The 12,617-nt window shown below is 37.9% G+C and overlaps 1 pseudogene; it reads left to right on the top strand.

Moving 5' to 3' along the window:
* LOC128640674 (calcium-activated chloride channel regulator 1-like) overlaps positions 1–12,617 on the top strand; it is a 125,832-nt pseudogene that overhangs the window by 88,082 nt on the left and 25,133 nt on the right.

The raw sequence follows: 12,617 nt of genomic DNA on the forward strand, positions 1-12,617 counted from the left end.
CTTTTCCACAAAGGATACCAAAAGAACATAGCACATTTGGAAAGTTATTTGAAATTGCATGCTCCACCGGCATTGTAAAAAATGTAATTGTAAAATTGTAGAATTATAAACAAAAAAAATTTGACTTTAAAAATTAATTGTCAACCCCTCATTAATGTTTCAGAATGATCGCATAGGACGACTCTATCAGGCAGCAGAAGTCTTCCTTATTCAGATGGTCGAGCTGAATTCTTATGTTGGAATTGTCCAGTTCTCAGATACTGTATCTATTAACTCAAACCTAGTGCAAATAGTTAATGACGACAGTCGTCGAACACTCAAAAATCTTCTTCCAAATACAGCAACAGGAGGAATAAACATTTGTTTAGGACTTCGTACTGGATTTCAGGTATTTTACTTCTACAAATCTTTGTTATTTTTCTCGACTATAATCTAATCTGACCTATTATTGAGTTATTTATTTATTGATGCATTTATTTTATAATCCACATAGAGTACATTGAGTTAAAAAAAAATGGTTGTTTCATCTTTTTGACATTTATTGGTTATGTGAATTTTATTACATTATTTACTGTTTACTACCATTTTAATACAGATTAGTGTATAATTTACTAGCTCCTCTGCATTTAATATTAACCTCTGTAGCAATTATACATGCAAGCTGGTGCCATGTTCACTTTGGCATGAATTACCCTCCACTAAATTTATTTTATGAACTACATTTTTTTTAACACATTAACCTCTTGGGGCTAGATTACCAGTGGAGTGCTAAATTATTGCGCTCCCGCAAATGGGCACTTTATGTGTGCTAGCCCTAGATGAAAATATTAATATTTCACATTCCAATGTTCTTCACATAAAATAATATTTTCCCTTTATTCATAAGATACATATTTCTATATGTATCTTATGGTATTTTGGTAAAATATATATTTATACCTATATATAGATGATTTTATATATATATATATATATATATATATATATATATATATATATATATATGTACAACAAAGAAAGGAACTGGACTGTACCCAGCGCTAACTAAAGAAACTATTTAAAAACACTATTTATCTAATTAGCAAGGACGTGTATTATTGATGGTTCATAAGCGAATCTACTTGATATAAGCTATGAATATAAACAAATCTAATTGATATAAGCTATGAACATGAAACATGTTTCACAAAATTCAAAGATTTTATAGAGTTAAATAACAATAAGTTAGAGATAATAACAAATATACGTAAGAGTGGCTTGGTGCTAACTTGCAAGTTATTTCCACCGCTCACCTCCCTATAGCGCTGCTATTACAGGTTTACAAAAACACGGCGTTAGCAGGCAATATCTGAGCGTAGAGCAAAATTGAGCTCCATACCGCACTCCAATACCAGTGCTGCTTTTAGCTGGTTTTACGTGCTCGTGCACAATTTCCCCATAGACATCAGAGCTGAAAAAAAGCCTAACACCTGCAATAAAGGAGCGTAAAGCTCCGTAACGCAGCCCCATTGATTCCTATGTGGAAACAAAAGTTATGTTTACACCTAACACCCTAACATAAACCCTGAGTCTAAACACCCCTAATCTGCTACCCCCGACATCGCCAACACCTACATTACACTTATTAACCCCTAATCTGCCACCCCCGACACCGTCTACCAACACTTATTAACCCCTAATCTGCCGCCCCCAATGTCGCCACCACCTACATTACAGTTATTAACCCCTAATCTGCCGCCCCGACTTCGCCGCCACTATACTAACGTTATTAACCCCTAACCCTAAGTCTAATCCTAACCCTAACACCAACTAACTTTAATGTAATTAAAATAAATCTAAATAAAACCTACTATTAATAACTAAATAATTCCTATTTAAAACTAAAAACTTACCTGTAAAATAAACCCTAAGATAACTACAATATAACTAATAGTTACATTGTAGCTATCTTAGGTTTTATTTTTATTTCACAGGTACGTTTGTATTTATTTTAACTAGGTAGACTAGTTAGTAAATAGTTATTAACTATTTACTAGCTACCTAGCTAAAATAAATACTAAGGCCTCTAGTTATCAAAGTCTGGCGGACCTGATCCGACAGTGCAGATCAGGTCTGCCAGACTTTGCTGAATACGGCGAGCAATACGCTCGCCGTATTCAGCATTGCACCAGCAGCTCACAAGAGCTGCTGGTGCAACGCCGCCCCCTGCTGACTCGCGGCCAATCGGCCGCCAGCAGGGGGGCGTCAATCAACCTGATCTTACTAGATCGAGTTGATTTGTGGCGATGTCTGTCCGCCTGCTGAGAGCAGGCGCACAGGTTATGGAGCAGCGGTCTTTGTGACTGCTGCTTCATAACTGCTGTTTCTGGCGAGCCTGCAGGCTCGCCAGAAACACGGGGCATCAAGCTCCATATGGAGCTTGATACATATGCCCCAAAGTTACCTGTCAAATAAAACCTAACCTGAGTTACACTAAAACCTAACCTTACACTACAATTAAATCAATTATATTTATTAAATACAATTAACTAAATTACAAAAAAACAAACACTAAATTACAAAAAATAAAAAAGAAGTGATCAAATATTTTAACTAATTACACCTAATCTAATAGCTCTATCAAAATAAAAAAGCCCCCCCAAAATAAAAAAAAACCCTAGCCTACAATAAACTACCAATGGACCTTAAAAGGGCCTTTTGCAGGGCATTGCTTTTTTACCTGTAAAAAAATAATACAAACAACCCCCCAACAGTAAAACCTACCACCCACACAACCAAACCCCCCAAATAAAAACCTATCTAAATAAACCTAAGCTCCCCATTGCCCTGAAAAGGACATTTGGATGGGCATTGTCCTTAAAAGGGCATTTAGCTCTTATTTTTTGGTGCCCAAATCCTAAGCTAAAAATAAAACCCAACGAATAAACCCTTAAAAAAAACCTAACACTAACCCCCGAAGATCCACTTGCAGTTTGAAGACCCGACATCCATCCTGAACGAAGCGGCAGAAGTATTCATCCAAGTGGGCAGAAGTCTTCATCCAGATGGCATCTTCTATCTTTATCCATCCGGCACGGAGCGGCTCCATTTTCAAGACATCCGACGCGGAGCATCCTCTTCTTCCGATGGCTCTTCTCGAATGAAGGTTCCTTTAAGTGACATCATCCAAGATGGCGTCCCTTGAATTCTGATTGGCTGATAGAATTCTATCAGCCAATCGGAATTAAAGGTGAAAAAATTCTATTGGCTGATGCAATCAGCCAATAGGATTGAGCTTGGATTTTATTGACTGTTACAATCAGCCAATAGAATGCAAGCTCAATCTCATTGGCTGATTGGATCAGCCAATAGGATTGAAGCTCAATCCTATTGGCTGATTGCATCAGCCAATAGGATTTATTCACCCTTAATTCCGATTGGCCGATAGAATTCTATCAGCCAATCCAAATTCAAGGGACGCCATCTTGGATGATGTCACTTAAAGGAACCTTCATTCGAGAATAGCCGTCGGAAGAAGAGGATGCTCCGCGCCGGATGTCTTGAAGATGGAGCCGCTCCGCGCCGGATGGATGAAGATAGAAGATGCCGTCTGGATGAAGACTTCTGCCGGCTTGGATGAAGACTTCGGCCCGCTTGGATGAAGACTTCTGCCAGCTTCGTTGAGGACTTCTGTCTCTTCGTTGAGGATGGATGTTGGGTCTTCAAAAACTGTAAGTGGATCTTCGGGGGTTAGTGTTAGGTTTTTTTAAGGGTTTATTGGGGGTTTTTTAGCTTAGGGTTTGGGCACCGAAAAAGAGCTAAATGCCCTTTTAAGTGCAATGCCCATCCAAATGCCCTTTTCAGGGCAATGGGGAGCTTAGGTTTTTTTAGATAGGTTTTTATTTGGGGGGTTTGGTTATGTGGGTGGTGGGTTTTACTGTTGGGGGGTTGTTTGTATTATTTTTTTACAGTTAAAAGAGCTGATTTCTTTGGGGTAGTGCCCCGCAAAAGGCCCTTTTAAGGTCCATTGGTAGTTTATTGTAGGCTAGGGTTTTTTTTATTTGGGGGGCTTTTTTATTTTGATAGGGCTATTAGATTAGGTGTAATTAGTTAAAATATTTGATAATTTAATATGGCGGAAGACGCACTTGAGTCTCTAAAAGCGACATATCCGTTCAGCTAGTCTAGTCAGAAAATCAAACACCTAGGAGTCTATCTCTCCTCCAGCATATCTACCATTATTGAATCCAATTTTTATCCACTACTACAGCAGTTTCAGAGGAGCGCGAATTCGTGGAGTGTACCTTGTATTTCATGGCTGGGCCGAATAGCGGCTTTTAAGATGGTACTACTTCCTAAACTGACTTACCTCTTCAGCTCACTCCCTATCCCGATACCTAAATCCCTACTCAGTAAATTCCAACAGGTCTGTAATAAGTTTATTTGGAGAAACAAACGCCCAAGAGTTGCCACCCGCATCATGCAACAACCGGTCTGCAATGGTGGCGCTGGCGCCCCCAACATTGCTGCCTATCATGAGGCCTCACGCCTAGCACATATCCTTGCTTGGAATGTCGCCTCCGCTGCCTGCGGATGGCGTACACTGGAACAAGCTACCTTGCCTAAGTCTCTATCTCTTCCAGATCTTATCTGGCTTCCCAAGCATGTTAGACCGATATACAATATACAAAATAGTATCATAATGCACTCTTTGCGTTTCTGGGATAGACTACGCTCGCTGAAACAAATTGCCCCACATCCCTCTCCCATACACTCCTTGTCAGGGCTTCTCTTGGCCCTTAGAGACTCGCACCCACAATCCTGGCGCGAGTGCGGTATCACTTGCATAGCTGATCTGTTTCCCAGGGGCAAATTTATGGCCACATCTCATTTTATCTCGGCCTACAACCCTTCTCCCCTCTTGCATTTTGAATTCTGGAGGATCCGTAGCCTCTTAAAATCCTGGGGTTTTCTTGACTCCCCCCTTCGGGAGCCCACCGTATGGGAAAAGAGATGGACGAGCAAGACCAGGATCCCTGGGGCGCTCGCGATTTCTTATAGGGACCTGCTGAATTCTCCTCCTTTCTTCAAGTCAGCTTACATTATAGCTTGGGAAAGAGATTTAAATTTCCATGCTGACCCAGCTGACTGGGCCAAAGCGGCCACGCGTACTAAACAAGCACTTCACTGTGTAACTCTTCTAGAGCTGTATATCAAACTTTGCACCCAATGGCATCTCACTCCGCTGCGGTTATTCCAAATTTCTCACTCTAATTCTCCGTTGTGCTGGAGGGAGTGTGGGATGGTGGGATCGCCAGCTCACATTTGGTGGGGGTGTCCGACATTACAACCATTTTGGACCACTATCCTAAACAAGTGCTCGGTGCTTGACCCCTTGATTGGCAATTCCCCGCAAACTTTGCTATTTCATATAGACATTAATTCAAGCTCTATCTCTAATATTTTTTTAAGCATTTACCTATTCTCGGCAGCCAAGTTGGCAGTTGCTAGACTTTGGAAACAAAAGACAGTTCCAAAATGGGCAGATGTAGTTAGGATCATGTCCTACTTTGAGCAAATGGAATGCCCAATATTCACTCAACAGAATAAGGTTGTCCTACACTCCCAAATCTGGGAATCCTGGAGATTGATAACAGACTCACCGGGTAGGCACTAAAGAGGTTCCCTATCCATAAGAAGTCTGGAATACCCAATATGTCCTTTAAGTATAATGAAGAAATGGTTAATATTGAGATCTTATACTAGAAGCATTTGAGCTTATATGACCCCCCCCTTTTTTTTTTTTTTTTTTTTTTCTTTTTCTCTTTCTCTCCTGGCTATCTTTCCCTCCTACCTTCTCCCTTCCATTTCTCTCCTTTCCCTCCTCTATCCCTGTCACCCCCCTGTTCGAGCCACCTAGTCCACTAGTAAGTACAGTATATTAAATATCTTGTTGGTACTGTTATTTGTCCTTCTTGTTTACAGATACATAATACAACGCAAGACTAATGGAAAAAAAAATAATAATACTGAGGTCGCCTATTGTTTACTGTTTTCATTCTGTATGCTTTCATGTATTGTTTGCATAGCATTGTTATGTACAATGAGCATCGGAATTGTTATTTCCATTTAGATGTCTGATCAGTACCTTGTTATTTCTTTTGTATGATTTTTGACCTCAATAAAAATTCATTTAAAAAAAAAAAAAATATTTGATAATTTCTTTTTTATTTTGTGTAATTTAGTGGGGGGATTTGTTGTAATTTAGTTAATTGTATTTAATAAATGTAATTGATTTCATTGTAGTGTAAGGTTAGGTTTTAGTGTAACTCAGGTTAGTTTTTATTTGACAGGTAACTTTGTATTTATTTTAGCTAGTTAGCTAGTAAATAGTTAATAACTATTTAATAACTAGTCTACCTAGTTAAAATAAATACAAACTTGCCTGTGAAATAAAAATAAAACCTAAGATAGCTACAATGTAACTATTAGTTATATTGTAACTAGCTTAGGGTTTATTTTACAGTTAAGTTTTTAGTTTTAAATAGGAATTATTTAGTTATTAATAGTAGGTTTTATTTAGATTTATAAGTTAGGGGTGTTAGGGTTAGACTAGTGTTTGCGATACGGGAGTACGGCGGTTTAGGGGTTAATAATAATAGTTGCGGCGATGGGGGAACTGCTTCTGTGATGACTACTGTTCTGTGAACTCTGAATGTTGGAGGTGTGTTCTACTTCTTGTTATATATATATATATATATATATATATATATATATATATATATATATATATATATAAATGTAGGAATATCTATTTATAAACACTTTGTTGAGATGTTTATAAGTATTAATAATTAATGATAATAAGAATTATTATTAAATATTAATATTTAATCCCAATTAATAATAAATATGAATATTGCATAAATATACTTTAACATATTTTCATCTACTTAATCAGGCCCTAAATTTTTGAAAGGGAATAATGTATCTTTATTTTACCTTCATATCCCCTATCACATATTAAGGTTAATCGTCAACATGATGGATCCTCGTATGGTTCTGAAATTATTTTAGTAACAGCTGGAGAGGACAATTATGATACTACACTTTGCTATAATGATATTAGAGCCAGTGGTGCCATTGTACATACTATTGCTCTGGGACCCAGTGCGTCATCCGCGCTAGAAGAAATTGCACAATTGACAGGTGAGTTTTTGCTATTGTTGAATAAAACTTGGAACTTTTCCCCATAACTGGTAAAGTAAAGTATTTTTCTACCATGGCACTCTCTCACTTCCCTCCAACATGCCAGTGTGCCCCAACTATATGTTGTGATTTCAAATTTTTCACAGCACAAAAATGATCTAATACAGCTAGTATGGTTGCTAGAGTGTATCTTTAAGCCTTTGGGGTAGATCTATCAAGCACCGGATGCTGCAATCTACCCCCGAAGGGTCCAGCTCGCAAAACCGCTACTCCTTAACTCATGAGGTGGTGGACAGCAATCATTCCAATCAGATGCTTGTCCCAGATCAAATGCTTGTGTAATAAAAAATGCTGAGTTAATAAATCATCCCCTTTGGCTTAACATTCTTACTTTAAATATTTTGTTCTTGCGTATCCTTTCGCATATGCACAATTTTCTATTTATTTTCCTTTAGCAAATGTAATCAAATACCATGTTTATTTAGCGAGCAGGTGGTGGCTTGTATAACACATATGGGGGTCGATCCGATAAAAATTGTCGCCCGCAAAAGTCGGCGACGCCAATATTTGCGCGGGTTTGGTATCCTATATACGGCGTAACCTAGAAGTTACGCGCGTATATTTCTGCCGTCGCCCGTAGTTTTTTGGGCCATAGGCAGGTATACCAAACCCGCGCAATTTGGTATCCAATAAACAGCGTAAGGACTTACGTGGCGAAAATTGAGAAATCTTACTCCATTTTCACCTCGCCACAAAAAGCAGCCGTAAGAAGCCTTACGCTGACTATTGGAGCCCCGTAACTCCCTAAACTGGCTGCTAAAATAAACCTAACACCTAACGCATGCGCAATGTCTATCTCCCTGTGAACCGCGATCTGCTAAAATAAACCTAACACCTAACGCATGCGCAATGTCTATCTCCCTGTCAACTGCGATCCCCCGCCGCAATCCCTAATAAAGTATTTAACCCCTAAACCGCCGCCATCTACATAAACTAACCCCCTACTGTGAGCCCCTAAAACCGCCACCATCTAACTGATCTATCCCCTAATGTGAACCCCTTACACCGCCGCCATCTATATTAAAATTATTAACCCCTAATTTAATCTACCTACCCCGCCGCCAGCTATATTATCTATATTAACCCTAAGTATATTATAGTTAATATAGTTATTACATAATATATATTAACTATATTAACCCTAATTATATTAGGGTTAATATAGTTAATATAGTTACTATAGTATTTATATAAACTATATTAACTCTATCTAACCCTAACACCCCTAACTAAATTCTTATTAAATAAATCTAATTCATATTATAAACTAAAATATTCCTATTTAAATCTAAATACTTACCTATAAAATAAACCCTAAGATAGCTACAATATAATTAATAATTACATTATAGCTATGTTAGGGTTTATATTTATTTTACAGGTAAATTGTTAATTATTTTAACTAGGTATAATAGCTATTAAATAGTTATTAACTATTTAATAGCTACCTAGTTAAAATAATTACCCAATTACCTGTAAAATAAATCCTAACCTAAGTTACAAATACACCTACACTATCAATAAATTAAAGAAACTACAAATATCTATCTAAAAATACAATTAAATAAACTAAACTAAATTACAAAAAAACAAAACACTAAATTACAAAAAATAAAAAAAGATTACAAGATTTTTAAGCTAATTACACCTATTCTAAGCCCCCTAATAAAATAATAAAGCCCCCAAAATAAAAAAAATTCCCTACCCTATTCTAAATTAAAAAAAAGTTCAAAGCTCTTTTACCTTACCAGCCCTTAAAAGGGCCTTTTGTGGGGGCATGCCCCAAAGAAAACTGCTCTTTTGCCTGCAAAAAAAAACACAATACCACCCCCCAACATTACAACCCACCACCCACATACCCCTAATCTAACCCAAACCCCCCTTAAATAAACCGAACACTACCCCCCTGAAGATCTCCCTACCTTGTATTCACCCAGCTGAGCCGAACCGATCCAGGCGATGTGTTCCAGCAAGCGGCAGTGAAGTCTTCATCCATCCGGGCGATGTCTTGAAGCAAGCGGCAGAGAGTCTTCTTCCATCGGCGACGTCTTTAAGCAAATCGGCATCTTCAATCTTCTTACTTCGCTCCTCCGCCGTGGAGCATCCTTCCGGCACGACGACTTCCCGACGAATGAAGTTCCTTTAAATGACGTCATCCAAGATGGCGTCCGCCGAATTCCGATTGGCTGATAGGAAGGTAGAAAAATCTGATTGGCTGATTGAATCAGCCAATCAGATTCAAGTTCAATCCGATTGGCCTTCGGTTCCATTGCTGCTCGGCTGAGTGAAGACGACTCAAGGTAGGATGATCTTCAGGGGATTAGTGTTAGGTTTTTGTAAGGGGGTTTGGGTTAGATTAGGGGTATGTGGGTGGTGGGTTGTAATGTTGGGGGGTGGTATTGTGGGTTTTTTTGCAGGCAAAAGAGCAGTTTTCTTTGGGGCATGCCCCCACAAAAGGCAATTTTAAGGGCTGGTAAGGTAAAAGAGCTTTGAACTTTTTTTTAATTTAGAATAGGGTAGGGAATTTTTTTATTTTGGGGTGCTTTATTATTTTATTAGGGGGCTTAGAATAGGTGTAATTAGCTTAAAAATCTTGTAATCTTTTTTTTTATTTTTTGTAATTTAGTGGGGTTTTTTTTTTGTAATTTAGTTTAGTTTATTTAATTGTATTTTTAGATAGATATTTGTAGTTTCTTTAATTTATTGATAGTGTAGGTGTATTTGTAACTTAGGTTAGGATTTATTTTACAGGTAATTGGGTAATTATTTTAACTAGGTAGCTATTAAATAGTTAATAACTATTTAATAGCTATTATACCTAGTTAAAATAATTAACAATTTACCTGTAAAATAAATATAAACCCTAACATAGCTATAATGTAATTATTAATTATATTGTAGCTATCTTAGGGTTTATTTTATAGGTAAGTATTTAGATTTAAATAGGAATATTTGAATTAATAATATTAATATTAGATTTATTTTAATAAGAGTTTAGTTAGGATGTTAGAGTTAGATAGGGTTATTATACTTAATATATATATAATATAATAACGATATTAACTATATGAACCCTAATATAATTAGGGTTAATATAGTTAATATATATAATATAATAACTATATTAACTATATTAACCCTAATATAATTAGGGTTAATATAGTTAATATAGCTGGCGGCGGTGTAGGGGGATTAGATTAGGGGTTAATACATTTATTATAGGTGGCCGCGGTGTAGGGGGATGTAGATTGTAGGCAAAAGAGCAGTTTACTTTGTGACAAAGCCCCGCCAAAAGCCCTTTTAAGGGCTGGCAAAAGAGCTGTTACTTTGGGGCATGCCCCGCAAAAAGCCCTTTTAAGGGCTGGCAAAAGAGCTGTTTTCAGAGCTATTTGTAGGGTTAGACTTAGGTTTAGTGGTAGGGATAGTTTAGTATTTTAGGGGTTGAATAATTTAATATAGATGGCGGCGGGGTAGGGGGATTAGATTAGGGGTTAATAATTTTAAAATAGATAGCGGCGGGGTAGGGGCTCACTTTAGGGGGTAGGTAAGGTAGATGGCGGCAGTGTTAGGGGCTCACTTTAGGGGGTTATAGATTTAATATAGCTGACGCCGGTTTAGGGGTTAATAACTTTATTAGGTAGCGGCGGTTTAGGGTTAATAATTTTATTAGGTTGCGGCGGGCTCCGGGAGCGGCGGTTTAGGGGTTAATACATATTTTATTGTTAGGATAGTGAGGGGGATAGCGGATAAAGGGTTAGACGTGTCGGGCTATGTTAGGGAGTCGTGTTAGACGTGTCGGGCTATGTTAGGGAGGGGTGTTAGACAGTGTGGGTGATTTAGACTTTAGTCAGGTTTTGTAGGCGCCGGCAGTTTCTAACGTGCCGCAAGTCACTGGCGACGCCAGAAATTTGTACTTGCGCAGATTTCTGGACATCGCTGGTTTGTCAGACTTACGGCACGTTAGCATCTGACGGCGCCATATATGGGATAGCTCGAGTTGCGAGCTGAAACTGCGGGCGACGCGGGTTCCCTCGCTTGCGCCGCAAACTACGATCTATATCGGATCGCGCTCATGGAGCCTTCACTGATGTGGAATGTCTCAGCATGATGAGCAGAGTGCAGTATTTGAGTGCTGCAACATATGTACACATGTCCATAAAACAGTACGAAACATCATTTTAGAATCATTGTGTCAAAAAACTGCTCTAATCTGAATTTAAAGGGACAGTCAAGTCCAAAAAAATCTTTCAGGATTTAAATAGGGAATGCAATTTTAAACAACTTTCCAATTTACTTTTATCACCAATTTTGCTTTGTTCTCTTGGTATTCTTAGTTGAAAGCTAATTCTAGGAGGTGCATATGCTAATTTCTTAGACCTTGAAGACTGCCTCTAATCTGAATGCATTTTCACCACTAGAGGGTATCAGTCCATGTGTTTCATATAGATAACATTGAGTTCATGCACGCGAAGTTACCCTGAAGTGAGCACTGATTGGCTAAAATGCAAGTCTGTCAAAACAACTTAAACAATGAGGCAGTTTGCAGAGGCTTAGATACAAGGTAATCACAGAGGCAAAAAAATGTATTTCTATAACAGTGCTAGTTATGCAAAACTGGGGAGTGGGTAATAAAGGGATTATCTTTCTTTTTAAACAACACAAATTCTGTTGTTGACTGTCCCTTTAAATGCACTCATGCACATTTCAATTTTGATTATTATGTCACTTAAAATTAGTGATTAACCAACAGAATTTTAAATAAGACAATTTATTGTTTGTGACTAATTTTTTTGCAGATTTAATAAGCAACAGATGCTGCTTAATCAGCCTAAAAGTTAAAAGGGCAGTAGACCTAGAAAATAATTTTATATAACTCTGCACGTAGTGCAGAATTATATAAGATTAGCTTAGCGCAAGCTTTGTAAAGCAAAGGGTTAGATAGATATTTTACAACAAAAACAGACCAGAGCAGGAGCGAACTACATTAGTTTAATAGCATGATTGGGTGCGCTGTGACTAGATAGCATGCCCGCGATGCGCTTAGGAGAAGAAAACAGACCCGCTCAGTAGAGCCAGGAGCGGCGTTCTGTTTTGGTTGTAAAATATCTATCTAACCCTTTGCTTTACATCTATCTATCTAACCCTTTAACTATGTGCAGAATTATATAACATTATTTGCTAGGTTTACTGTCCCTTTAAGAAGCAGCGGTCATAAGACCGCTGCTCCTTAACTTGTCCACCACCTTTTAGGATGATTGGCATCCCCTGCTAGTGGCCGATCATTTCTTGTGATGCAGGGTGGACATGATTCGCTATATTGACCCCTTTGACTTTAATGCAGAGCATACTATCCACAGAACATATTTAAA

Source organism: Bombina bombina, chromosome 10 (genome assembly GCF_027579735.1).
Source record: "Bombina bombina isolate aBomBom1 chromosome 10, aBomBom1.pri, whole genome shotgun sequence".
Lineage (NCBI taxonomy): Eukaryota > Metazoa > Chordata > Amphibia > Anura > Bombinatoridae > Bombina > Bombina bombina.